Genomic DNA, 13,210 nt, shown 5'->3' on the forward strand with positions numbered 1-13,210 from the left:
TTAGCATGAGAACACTTACTTTTCAGGGGTCACTAAAGACACCCTCAAATTTTTGTTATTCTAAAGCAGCACCATAATGTAGGTTGATATCTAAGCTTTTCAACAATCATATAATCTATGTTCATGATTACTGTGCCTTTTCTAAATGAATACAGTGTATTTAGCACTGAAATGCTGTTGGATGCCACTTCACACAACTTATTTATCGGAGCCCTTGAGATATGTATAGTCAAATGATACATGAAATGTGGACCTTCTGCTGGTGAAGATGAAGAAAGATTCTCAAACTTTTTGCTTTAATGGAACTATGGTCAAACCCCTCAAGGCATGTTTGCAGATCTTAACTATGTACTGAAAAGATTGGAGAAGATGGGAAAAGATTACTGAAAGATGTGTCATCTGGCTCTGATTTCAATGTTGCAATCTGAGCCAGAGGCTTGGAATTTGGACAGTTTGGAAAGGATATTCTTCAAAGGTGCAATTTTACTATGTTTCATGAAATCTGGATCATGAGTTGGCTGCTGGATGTCCAGATTCTGGACAGACTGGTATAGAAAAAAAGAGTTAGATCCTGACATGCTCAGTATAAAAAAAAAATCTTGGGGCTAAAGGCACAACAACATTTTCACTATTCATCATCATGATGAATAGTGAAACAACTTCATCAGAAGCTCCTTCTGATGAAGTTGTTTGTACCTGTTTGAAATATTTATTTTACCAAGTGCAAGCAAGGATAGAAATATGCTTTGGTTGCTTTTTAGAAATGGGGTCTGAGCCATGGTTTGGTTGAGAAAACAAGCTCTATGCATTCTGAAGCAGAGTGGTATAATAGCGTGCCAACACAGCATTTGGTGATCAGACCATCAATCAACTAGCTTCCATGATTTCCTTTCACAGCACATTTACTTTAGAAAATAATGTTTTCAAAATGATTCTTAAAGCGCTGGGGATGTAGTGAGAAGGTTACTGGTTTGGTCACCACAAAGACCATGAGCAATCACTGTAGTGGCCTTGAGCAAGGCATTTAACCCTGGTTTGATCTAGGGTGACTCTTCCCTTTAGTCAGTGCACTGTAAAGAACGTTAGGATAAGAGTGGCATAAAATAAGATACAATAAAATATAAATATTAAATGAAAACATAAATGACAATTCTGAAAATTTCTAAAAAAGTCAGCTAATTTGAATAAATGTACTAGTTGAAGTTGTAGTTGAAGTACTAAAATTAATAAAACTAAAACTGAAATAAATAAAAAAACTAAAGCTATAAACAGACATTTAAAATATATTGCTACATCAAACTAAAATGAAAATGAAAAATGAAACATTTTTATTTGTTTGTTGTGTAATGGAAGCAAGCGTGTAAACCACACTGCCCTGGCCTCATGAGGTGCACTAGAGACTGTGGTCTTTAGCGTCCTTGTTAGCGTGTCCGCATCCCATGCCAGAGACGTTGGTCCAAATCCTGCTCGAAGCAGGTCAAGTAGGACCGGTTACATTTGGTGCTGTGACTTGGATGGGAGTCACGTTTAGGGGGGTGAGTGTAACAGAGACCAGCTAGCAAGAGTAGTATGTGAAAACCTCACTGCCCTGGCTCCATGAGGTGTGCTAGAGACTGCGTTCTTTAGCGTCCTTGTTAACGCGTCCGCATGCCGTAGACGCTGGTTCGAATCCTGCTCAGAGCAGGTTGAGTAAGACCGATTATATAGGTTTGTTCATGGGTTTTGAGGATGAGAGCATGACCTATGACATGTTGGCACTTGCCTAATTTGACAGACGAATTTGCATCAAAATACAGAGTTTGAATGGACAGCTATTAAGAAACTCATTGTCAGAGGTCATAATGCTAAAGTGCTAAAACGTTGCTGCTATAATGGTAGTTAAGGAAATATTGAGCATCTTAATTAGACTACTCAAGTGTACAAACAGCTTGCATTTATCCCCAGGTTTCAAGGCAAAAACCCCATAATAGTGTGAGTCTGAGCTTGACTGACAGCTGAATCCCCAAAATCCGACACACACACAGCATGGAAAATGTACAGCTTCTTAAGTCCTCCTGGAGAAGAAAGGAACAAGGCAGGGACGTCAGGGATAAGGTGCATCCCCAACCTAAGAAATGTTTAATGCGATTCAAATACACTGTCTGTCGTTGAGTCTTAATTAGCCAGAGCTGGAATGCAGCTTGTAATTTCTGAGTAAAGTGAGGCCTAGCCGCTTGTCAATTATCCACATGGAACCAAAGAACACAACTCTGCCTATTTAATTAGATACAAAAAAGAGAGAGAGAGAGAGAGAGAGAGAGAGAGAGAGAGAGAGAGAGAGAGAGAGAGAGAGAGAGAGAGAGAGAGAGAGAGAGAGAGAGAGAGAGAGAGAGAGAGGGAGAGGGAGAGAGAGAGAGGGAGAGGGAGAGAGAGAGAGAGAGAGAGAGTGAATAAGTGAGGAAGCAAGTGGGAGAGAGAGAAAAAAGAGATGGCAAATCATGGCCACTGGAGAAAAATTACTTTAATAAGAAGACATTCATGCAATCTTTTTTTGGCCTCATTTGCAGGAATCTGTTTCAACTTATCAGTGGGGATATTAGGCTATTTGAGTACAGTACATCTTAAGACTTCAGGTTTCCAGTTTGTCTCAAAATCGCCTTTCCTATGAAAGATAGTTTGTTGTAAACCTAATGTTTAGAATCATCTGTTTACAGATGGCCCAATGGACCATGTACTGGTGAGCTATAACGGAAAGTCACTGTTTATTTAGCCATTCACAGCTGATTTAATTCAATGTAACTAATCAAATTGCAGTAAAGGAGCGGAAGTGAGGAAAGGAGATCAATCTCATTTGCTGTCTGTGTAACCATGTAGGGGCAAAATGCAGACACACACACACACACACACACACACACACACACACACACACACACACACACACACACACACACAAACACACAATCCACCTGCAACCTTACAAGCTCAGCATCTACTGCTGATTAGGAGTGCTGAAGCCTTGAAAAGAAATCGAACCAAACGGAGCCAAAGAAAGCAGAAACTGCCTGAACAGCCAACAAAACAACATCTGTGGGCATTCTCAGGCATGCCAGCTGGACACGCAGGGAAGATTGTTAATATTCCACATGCCTATAACCCTGTGATTTCAGGTCTAAGGATGCACACACAGACATCCGCTGGGGCAGGGGCGAAATCGCATTCCGGGGGTGGGGGGTAATTCCGCCTCTTTACATTTATTTAAGAGATAATCAACCGTGTTTACATTAATACCTCACCAGGACAGGCATTTCGACCAAGACGTTAATTTGATAGTTTTAGGCTTGTGAGCGTTTGAAAGCCAATTCTAATTGTTAATTTGTGTTCACAACATATTTTTTCTTCTGCATGTCATGTGCATGGCTCCGAAGCATAGCACTCAGGTACCAAATTAACTCTTACTTTAATATAATTGTATTTTCTACAACAGTTAGTTACGGAAGCCCTAAGAGGCCATGGATAATATTTTTTTTCTCTGTTGTTTTCTCGTGATAATGACTTAATTTTCTCGTGATCTCGAGATAACAAAAGTTGTTTTCTCGTGATCACGACTTAATTTTCTCGTTATCTCGAGATAACAAAAGTTGTTTTCTCGTGATCACGACTTGTTTTTTTCTGCGTAGTCGGCAAGAACAGTATAAGCACCAAACGCAGAATAAAGCAGCATCATGGATGATCGCATTCGCTTTTACTTTGATAACGGGCTCACTCAAAATGAAATAGTTCTATGTCTGTCAGTGATTGGCGACTTCCACATTAGTGTCCGACACTTAGAAGGAGGAGGCTGTCAGTTCTGCAACTTTATCGTATAGAAGACAATATAGCTACCCTGAACGTGTAGTCAGTTTCATTGCCAGACAACTTCAGGTCCTGGACGTCTGCATGTCTACCAGAATTATGTTTGAAAGATTTAGATTAATGTTTTTTTGCGGCTGACCCGAGAAATGGTCAAAGAGGTTCAGTTAAGTCTGGCTAGGTTCTCCTCTGGGACACCTCTCTCTCTCTCAAAGCAATTATAAAATCCATCTCTTCTGCGGGATTTTTTATCAAGTAGATTTCAAAATCAAAGAAGCCAGCTCGCACGTAGGCTACATCATGATATAGCTACACAACATTCAGAAGGAGCGAGATTTTCTCGCGAATCGCGATACATACACATTACGGCGTGAGAAAACGGTTTTATGTCGAGATCATATATTAGAAATTAAGTCGTGATCACGAGAAAACAACTTTTGTTATCTCGAGATAACGAGAAAATTAAGTCGTGATCACGAGAAAACAACTTTTGTTATCTCGAGATCACGAGAAAATTAAGTCGTGATCACGAGAAAACAAGATAGAAAAAAATAACAATCCATGGCCTCTTAGGGCTTCCGTAGTTAGTTCTGTTACTCAAATCTGATTCTACACAAACTGTCAGGTTAAATTTGCAGTGTCTTACTTCGAAGGCTGCGCCCTCCAGAGGTCTCATTTGATGGCCACATACGTCATTGATGCTGCCTCATTTCAGAAAAGTAACCATTGCATTTCAAATTAAAAAATAAATTATAATAATTTACGCCTCAAAAGGAATAACAGTCAATTTTCTAATGGTTACTTTTCTGAAATGAGACATCCTCTGAGACGAACACGGCGCAACCTTTGAAATGAGACACAGCTATTGCCAGTAGGTGGCGTCAAGTGACTCGCTGAGGCCGAATATGCCTAATTCCTTTAGTATTTGAAAAAGTGGAGAGTAGTATGTCCAAATTCACAGTATTTGAATAACATAGGTGAAGAGTACCCTGATTAACTACTACTTTCGCCCGAGATCCTGCAGTGCGCATTTGATGGACAATTTACTATCCCATGAAGCCACAGGAGAGGAGTTGTGAATTGTAGAATGCAGTGAAGTGACTGAACTGACAACATGGCAAATAATTTGTCACGAAGTAAGTTTCAAACCAAATCTAGTACCTGCTAGCTAGACAGTATGCAATTTAAGATGCAGCTATGTCTTTATAAGTGAGTCATTGAATCATTCACACAAAATGATTCATTCAAAACATCGATTTAATCAGCAACGAAACAACACTGCGGTGTGTTTGCTCTGAGATGTCCAGCGGATGATTCTGCTTTGACTTCATTTGGAGCTATTTTCTGTAGTACAGCACAAACACACAAAAAACAAGCAATTCTTTGTATAAAATGTAAACTATTCAATAATTTAGTTCTTGTTTATAGAACTGTTATCAAACGCAGTATCACACACAATCATTTTCCTCACATTTATGTCTATGCCAGAAATGTGCTCTGATTTCCTCTCTAACGGACACGATCATCTCCCACTCTTTTCTTTTCCCAGTAGCTCAACACTGTTCCAAGCTTTACTGCTCCCATCTAATGACAATAAACAGATAGCAAGTGGGCTGACAGGAAACAAAAGCTCGCTGCACTTCCCCTCCTTGATGGTTCTATCTAGAGAAATGGCTCTGCAAAGCTTCAAACATCTGGAGGAGGTAGAGAACACACAGCATCTGTCCCACTGAGATGAGAAGAGGCCTGGAGAGAACAGCGCTGGAATAAAGGTTGGACCACCAGTGAGAAAATGTGTATTACTGTTCTATACCAATGATGAGTGACATACTAGACACTCTTTTACACATGATAAAAAGACTTTTATGTTTTAATAATGGCTGTCAAACTAAATAATAATAATAATAATAATAATAATAAAGTAATTTGAATGAGTTATGTAATATGATGTGCTAATTAATTGTTAAAAATGATGGCAACTATGAAAATGGCAGGAAAATTACATACAGGTCAGGAGGTACGATCAAAAACTTCAAATGTGTAATGTTTTATTTTATATAATTTTTAGAATTTTAATTTTAATATATGATTTTACATTTACATTTTATTCATGCATTTGGCAGACACTTTTATATTGATTTTGACATTGCATTTAATGAATACATTTCATCAGGTTCATGCATTCTCTGAAAATCGAACCCATGACCATAACACTGACAGTGCATATGCTCTATATTATATTATAATATATTATTAATTTTACAAATTAGCTTGTTAACCTGAACAATAAAAGCATATTCACGAATACGCACACAATTAATTTAATTACTTCCTGTTTGAAAAGATAGAAATAGGGGCCTTGGTTTATCCCTCAACCATAATCGTGTTTGGTTGGGTAACTAAGTGAGAGCAAATAACAGAAAGAGAATGTGCGAGAGATAGAGCTTTCATTAAGGATGTGAAGCAAATGACTATCAATTATTCAGTAGTACCCTGTTTGTAACGCCACAAGCAGACGAGTCTGAGGTTCTCAATTAGTACTCTGGAATACAGAGCGAGAAAGCAATATATAAGGCTGAGAGGAAGACAGAAAAAAGTCTAACCATTCAGAAATGCAAAGGTGTTTCTTGAGGTGCACACAGAGAACACGGAAGTGAAGGGGGAAGGGATGGATGGATACAGGGAGATGACATGGAGAGGGGTTGGTGGCGACAGAGAGGAGGGGGGTTATTGAGCTCTAGCAAGTGACAGCCAGGTGCTAGCTCTGTCTGTGTGGATCATTCACATCCCACGGGATCCACAACAGCAGACACATACGTACAGCCAGATTCCAACAGAGATAAGACCGATGCCCCACATTGATAATCATTTACAAATGCCAAACATGTTCTAGCTGTGAGAGTCAAACACATGGTGAGAGCCAGTCTAATCCACATATAAAACACCTAGTGGCTCTCTTGTTTTTGCAATCGCACTCAACAAACGCGCACATATGCACACACACACATAAAAAATGCACAATACTCTCATTAGATGCTGCCTTCCTTCCGTCTTCCAGGGGGCTCCAGAAAAACAGCACTATTTAAATGTATCAGGAAGCGCTCCTCACTATGTACCCAAAGAATTACATTAAGCAAGGTTTTATACACACGTTCACACAAATAATGGAGAGGAGATGAGCTGGCTATATGCCAGAGAGGAAAAAAAAAAAGAGCCCGGCAGTTATTCCTGCACTGCAGTAATATCAGCAACAGAGTCTTTAAAATAACCCAGCGACACATCCAAGCACACATGTATGCACAGACGCATGCACACACATGAAAAGACAATGACAGGCTGAGATTCTCACCTGTACTAACGTGCTACATGCATCCCAGAGCTTGTAAGTGTGTGCGCATCATCGTGTGAGATGGAAAATGATAGAGAGACAGAAAGAGAAAGAGAGGAAGACAGATAGGGAGAGGGAGAAACAGAGACAGCTCCAGAGTGACAGAGAGAGGTGGGGGAGGAAAGGAATTCCTCTCACCTAGCATGTGCCGTGAATGCTGCTCCCCCCTCCTGTCTACCAAAAACATGCAACATCCCTCCCTTCCTTTCTTTGAACTTCAACCTGATAACGCAAGAAGGAAAAAAGAGGGGAGATGGATTTGATATTTGATTGCTAAGGAAACATGTAAAGGAAGTGTATGTATTTGCTACAATTTGGGGTTGGTAAGATTGCATAATGCTTTTGAAAAAGGTCTCTTATGCTCACCAAGGCTGCACTTATATGAAATTTAATTAATTGATGGCAAAGCTGAAATTTTCAGCATCATTACTCCAGTCTTCAGTGTCACATGATCCTTCAGAAATCATTCTAAAATGCTGATTTAGTGCAGAAAGTAACATTTCTTATTATTACCAATGGTGAAAACAGTTGTGCTGCTTAATATATTAGATTATATTAGATCTGATTTGAAATATAAATCTTCTGTAACATTGTAAATATCTTTACTTTCACTTTCCATTAATTTCATGCATCCTTGCTGAATAAAAGTATTAATTTCTTTCTTTTTTTTTTTAATCCTGCTGATCTCAAAATGAAATCTAAAATTCTAAAAAATATGTTGTTTTCCAGTAAAATATCTAAACATTCTTCAAACAAAATAAATCTGATGAAGCAGAAATAAGATAATAATAATTGTTTTCAGAGAATATGGCTTGGCTTAAGTTTAGTGTTTATGCATGAAATATGTAAATAATTTTACTATGATAAAATATATGCTTAAACTATATTCAAAATAATCTTAATTCAAGATATATTCTCAGCATGATGAGAAATATGAAATTAAACGTATGAAATATGAAATTAAAATATTGTTAAGGATGTTTAGAAATTTTACTGGAAAACAAGACAAAAATACTGAAGAAAATGAGTTTTACAGTGCATAGATACTGGACAGGCAATTTATTCTGCTATATGGCGAGATATTGGTCCTGGAAGAAAAGAAAAACACATAACAAGAGAAAGAAAAGGCATCAAAGATAAGTAAGAAAACAGTCTTCATACTATTTTGAAGGTTCAGTCCACTGCTGAAGTAACTCCCTCTGCCCTCCTTTTGACACAGACCATCTGAGAATTGAACTGACTCAGATGAAATGACCCGTGGAGGGGAGCTCTCTTCCTTTCTCACCCTCTTTCTCTTGTGTAATTTTTCTCCTTACATTCCCTCTCCCCTTCAATAACTCTGTTCTTAAAATGTTGCTTTATTGCTGAAGTTAACTTTCCTCCCTCCCTGTAACCCCAGGAATATGTCAAAATTTTGTGACATGGGTCCCGCCAATGGGTGGAGGTTAACCATTAACAATGCACCAGATCTCCACCACAACTTATCTTCTCATAACACTTGCGCCTCAGCCAGGAGTGCAGCTGCTCATTTGTTGAGGTGCAAGCCACATTAACATTCAGGGCTTTACAATAATGGCCTTAAATAGTTAACTGAAACATGAAAATTCTAACATTATTTTCATTGCTCCAAACATGACTTTACATTTATGGAACACAAAAGAATAAGAATAACCTGGTCACTCTTTTTGATGTAATTTAATTTAATGGAGCCAAAATAACAAGTTGTAAAAATACATAAAAGTGGTCTCTATGACTCATGCATTATATTCTGATTCTTTTGAAACAATGTTTTGTGAGGAGCAGACTGAAATTTAAGTTGTTATTCACTGACAATTATAACATTCACCCAAGTTCTCTTTGGCACATTCATAAGAGTTCAAGAAAGAAACCGCAATGTCCAGTTCTTGAACGAAATAGCAGATGTTTTGCCTCACAAAAACAGTGGTTGGTCCATTTACAAACAGGACTGATTCAGTTCTCAACTTGCAAACACAATAATTCAGTTGCTACAGCTAATATCAGTGATGATTTTAAGCAATTAAATGGATAATTCTCCCAAAACAGACAATTGTGTCATCCTTTCCTCACTCTAATGTCATACCAACCAACAAGACTTATGTTTATCTTTGGAACACAAATAAACATGAATGATAGTTTTATTGGTTTGGAATGGCATGACGGTGAGCGATGTAATTTTTATCATCCTTAGTTTGGTATGTATATATATGTGACAAAAGAAACAGAAAAAAAGAGAAAAGATTAGACTGACAGAGATGCAAAATTATTAATATGTCCACTCACATCTTTATATTTTACATTGCATGATCAAGTCACTAGAAACATGGCTCTGAATACCATGATGTACCTTTAAAAAGGTCTAAAAAACATGGTATTTATTTGGATGTGCCTGAGATGATCCCACAGATAAGCCAGCTTGTATTCTTGTCACAGATTCTGCTATGGAGTGCTCCTTTTGCCTTTTTCATTTGGAGCAAACAAATTGAAGTGGCCCCTTAAGGAGGAAGCTATTCAACTCTGCAATGTGCTTGAGAGGTCTGTCTAATCACAGAATTGAGATGGCCCTGCCATGACTATATTTCACTTGTGTCCAGAGTGAGTCATCGTCCAGTGTCAGAGCCCAGATTAAAAGCAGACTTGAAGAGAGGTGGAGGTGTTTTGTGCTCAGCATATCTAGTGTACACTGGCAGTGAAATGCACCCTGAAAAGTGCTCTTCCTACTTCAGTCGGCAGTGGCCTTGCAGACACTAATAAAAGCGAAATTTCAAACACGCATACAAAACACTCGCTCATGTATTCTCACTCTCTCTGATGCACACCGACAATCATTCACACTTCTAAAAACACAGGCATGCTGTAAATGTGATGCATGGATAAATCATTTATATTAAATACTGGAATATTCCATAAAAAATAAGAATTGTCAATTTTGATTTCATGGTTACTTTAATCTTTAAAAGTCTGAATGTACTCCTACTGTTCCTTTGACTGTCTCTTGGCTGAATTAGAGGTAAACATACTCAGACCCCCTAAATTTTACACGCGAGCAAGCACTTGAACACGAACACGCTCATTAGCGCGGTTGTCGGCTGTGGGTCTAAAGGAAAGAGCGAGAGTGAGCATATAAGCAATCTATATCAGTAATGTTCATAAAACAGGTCACATAAATACCCCATGCCAAAACATGGCCATCTTTATCAGCCATAAAAGCTGACAACTTTACACAGTACAGGGCTGTGTACACACACTTGAGAAACTTATGGCCCTATCTATTATTTCAAGGTCCAGTAGAGCTGAGGGATATCATATCTGCCCTAACATATGTCAGACTCGCATATTTGCACATTTTACTGCATATTTTTCCATGTATAGTGTTAACGGGTCTCAGCTTCAGACGGAATGCTCACGGTCCACGGACCGCCCAGAGGCTGTTCATTCAGTTATGGCTGCGAAATAATCACAATGAGAAACTATGATCACATTTGCTGCTGCCTTTTTTCAGTATTCAAGTAAAAAAAATGTTTTCCATGTGTGTCTATTATTTTAGTATAAGTAATAGACATAATATATAGATATAATATAACCCACCCATGCATTTAAAAACAAACCAATTAATGACTAGTTGCTTTGTATAATGTGTCAATCAGGTTGTCTTGAAGGAAGAGCTGTGCATCTAAACCTCACTCCCCTGGCCTCAAGAGGTATGTTAGCGACTGACGCTAAAGGCTGCGGTCTTTAACGTCCTTGTTAGTGTGCCCGCCTCCCATGCCGGAGACGCCAGTTTGAATCGATGCCGGTTTGGTCGAGTAGCACGTTAGCATGCTAAATGCTAAGTCTGTTGCTTATAGGAGTATAGTAAAATTACCCCATGATTTAGGGGAGCGCGGGGCACAACCTAACGCGGGGCTAGTTGTAACACGCTTGTTTTAAATACTTCCGCACATGCTTGGATGACGAAACTTTGTGTATTTACTAGTTGCCATATCAACACTATATAGAAAAAAAAATTCCGCCAAATTTTTTATTATTTTTTTGGAAGATATCCATAGACATTTATTAAACCATAGCAAAAGTTAATTTTTCATCTCTATTTTTTGTGTTTTTTTAAAATAAGACAAATCTGATATTATTTTAATCTCCAAGATGTTATTTAACAGTTGAGATAGTTATTTAATGCTTCGCTAACTAGCAGAAGACACTAGCAGGGTTTAAATCCCGGTTGTGCAGGCGGGGGCATGTTGTAACACTGCGTTACAATGTGCCCCTATTAGAAATATGCTATTATATTCTATACTTTTATTAATTTTATTGAGAAAACGTGAGAAAAAGGTGAATAAAGACTGAGAATCAATGTTCAGAAATTACTAATTATTTATTTGTTTTGAACTATGTTGTATAGCTGTGTTTTCATGTGCTCGTAGTCAAAACTAAAAAATGAGTTTATATTTAATTATTAAAAATTGCCATTATTTTATATGAAAAAGTTTTTTAATTGTATTTTATTTAGAAAATATTTTAGTTCGTTTTGTATATTTTTTTTTATTAGATCAGATAACATTTAAAGCTGTCATATGGGGCATGTAGTCACATTTCACTTCCATTCTTTCGGGGTATATCAAGAAAAAAGTATATACTGTATTAATAAAACAAAAACACATAATTGTACTAGACATGTGGGAAATTAATGTGGGAAAAAATAAATACTCTGAACCATAAGTAGATTTACACAAACTGAGAAAGTCAAAAAGCGTTACTTTGTGCCCCGCTCTCCCCTACTCACCCTCAAGCTATCCTAGGTGTATATAACTTTCTTCTTTGAGACAAATACAATCTGAGATATATATAATAAACACCCTGACGCTTTCGAGCTTTATAATGGCAGTGAATTGCAACCATCAGTTTGAAGCACAAAAAAGTGCATCCATCCATCATAAAATAACTCCAAGCGTCAGGGTGTTTAATATAACTCTGATTGTATTCGTCTGAAAGAAGAAAGTCATATACACCTAGGATGGTTTGAGGGTGAGTAAATCATGGGGTAATTTTCATTTTTAAGTGAACTACTCCTTTAAGTAATGTAGCAAAGACAAATATGGCTATTCAGCTATGACTATAGGCCCAGTGAATTTTCTGTGCTTATTTTGAATCTACGGAATTCGGAATTGTATAAAAGATGGTAAAACGTGTTAATTGGATCTTAGAGTACCATTGGTGGCTGAAACCATTATCAAATTTACCATAAAAAAAAAATGACCATGCAAGGGGTAGGGGATTTGCAGGGCCAACTCCAGTTCTGAGATGTAAGATGTACTGTAAGATTGAGGGAGGGCCGGACGGACAGTGGGTGGGGTGCCAACCTCACGATTAATTTAACAATTTCCACTTAGTCTACATTTATGTGGAAATTGTTATCTACAAGTGGAAAGTGGTAGTCATCAATCAAATGCACACGATCAACACCCATCCTGCTCAGCGATAGTGAATACATTAACACTTTGTTTCATTCTTGTTTCATACAAAATTATTTATATAAATCAAGTAACCAACTTCAAGTGACTCAACTCTCTGTAGAAAGTGAAAAACACGTTAACTACAGTGACAACACAGTGAGCCGTGAATGCCCTCCGCTGGCTTTAACCACAATCCTGTATCAAATTCTCCTCTCTCCTTAAAGCTTCACTGCACACTGGCATCTGTGTCATGCGGCTCTCTAAAGGCATGAGAGGAACTGATGTTAATGCTCACACAATGTGAAGTGAGCTATGTGAGCATCGTTGTAGATTAGATTATAAATTATATGGCATTACTCATCATCTTCTGTAAACCTCAAAACCCCCCTTGACTGGAGTGAGGGTGACCAAAATATTTAACAGATCAAGGGCTCCCACATCAAAAATGGCATCAAATGTGTTTCTATTTACTGGGATTGTATATCTGGCATCTTGTTCGAATTAGATCTTGATTAGAAGCTAGATT

The 13,210-nt window shown here is 37.9% G+C and overlaps 1 protein-coding gene across 1 annotated transcript in view; it reads right to left on the reverse strand.

Moving 5' to 3' along the window:
* kank4 (KN motif and ankyrin repeat domains 4) overlaps positions 1 to 13,210 on the reverse strand; it is a 57,726-nt gene that overhangs the window by 15,481 nt on the left and 29,035 nt on the right. The gene's annotated exons all lie outside the window — the stretch shown is intronic.

This window comes from Scardinius erythrophthalmus (assembly GCF_964197995.2).
Source record: "Scardinius erythrophthalmus genome assembly, chromosome: 12".
Lineage (NCBI taxonomy): Eukaryota > Metazoa > Chordata > Actinopteri > Cypriniformes > Leuciscidae > Scardinius > Scardinius erythrophthalmus.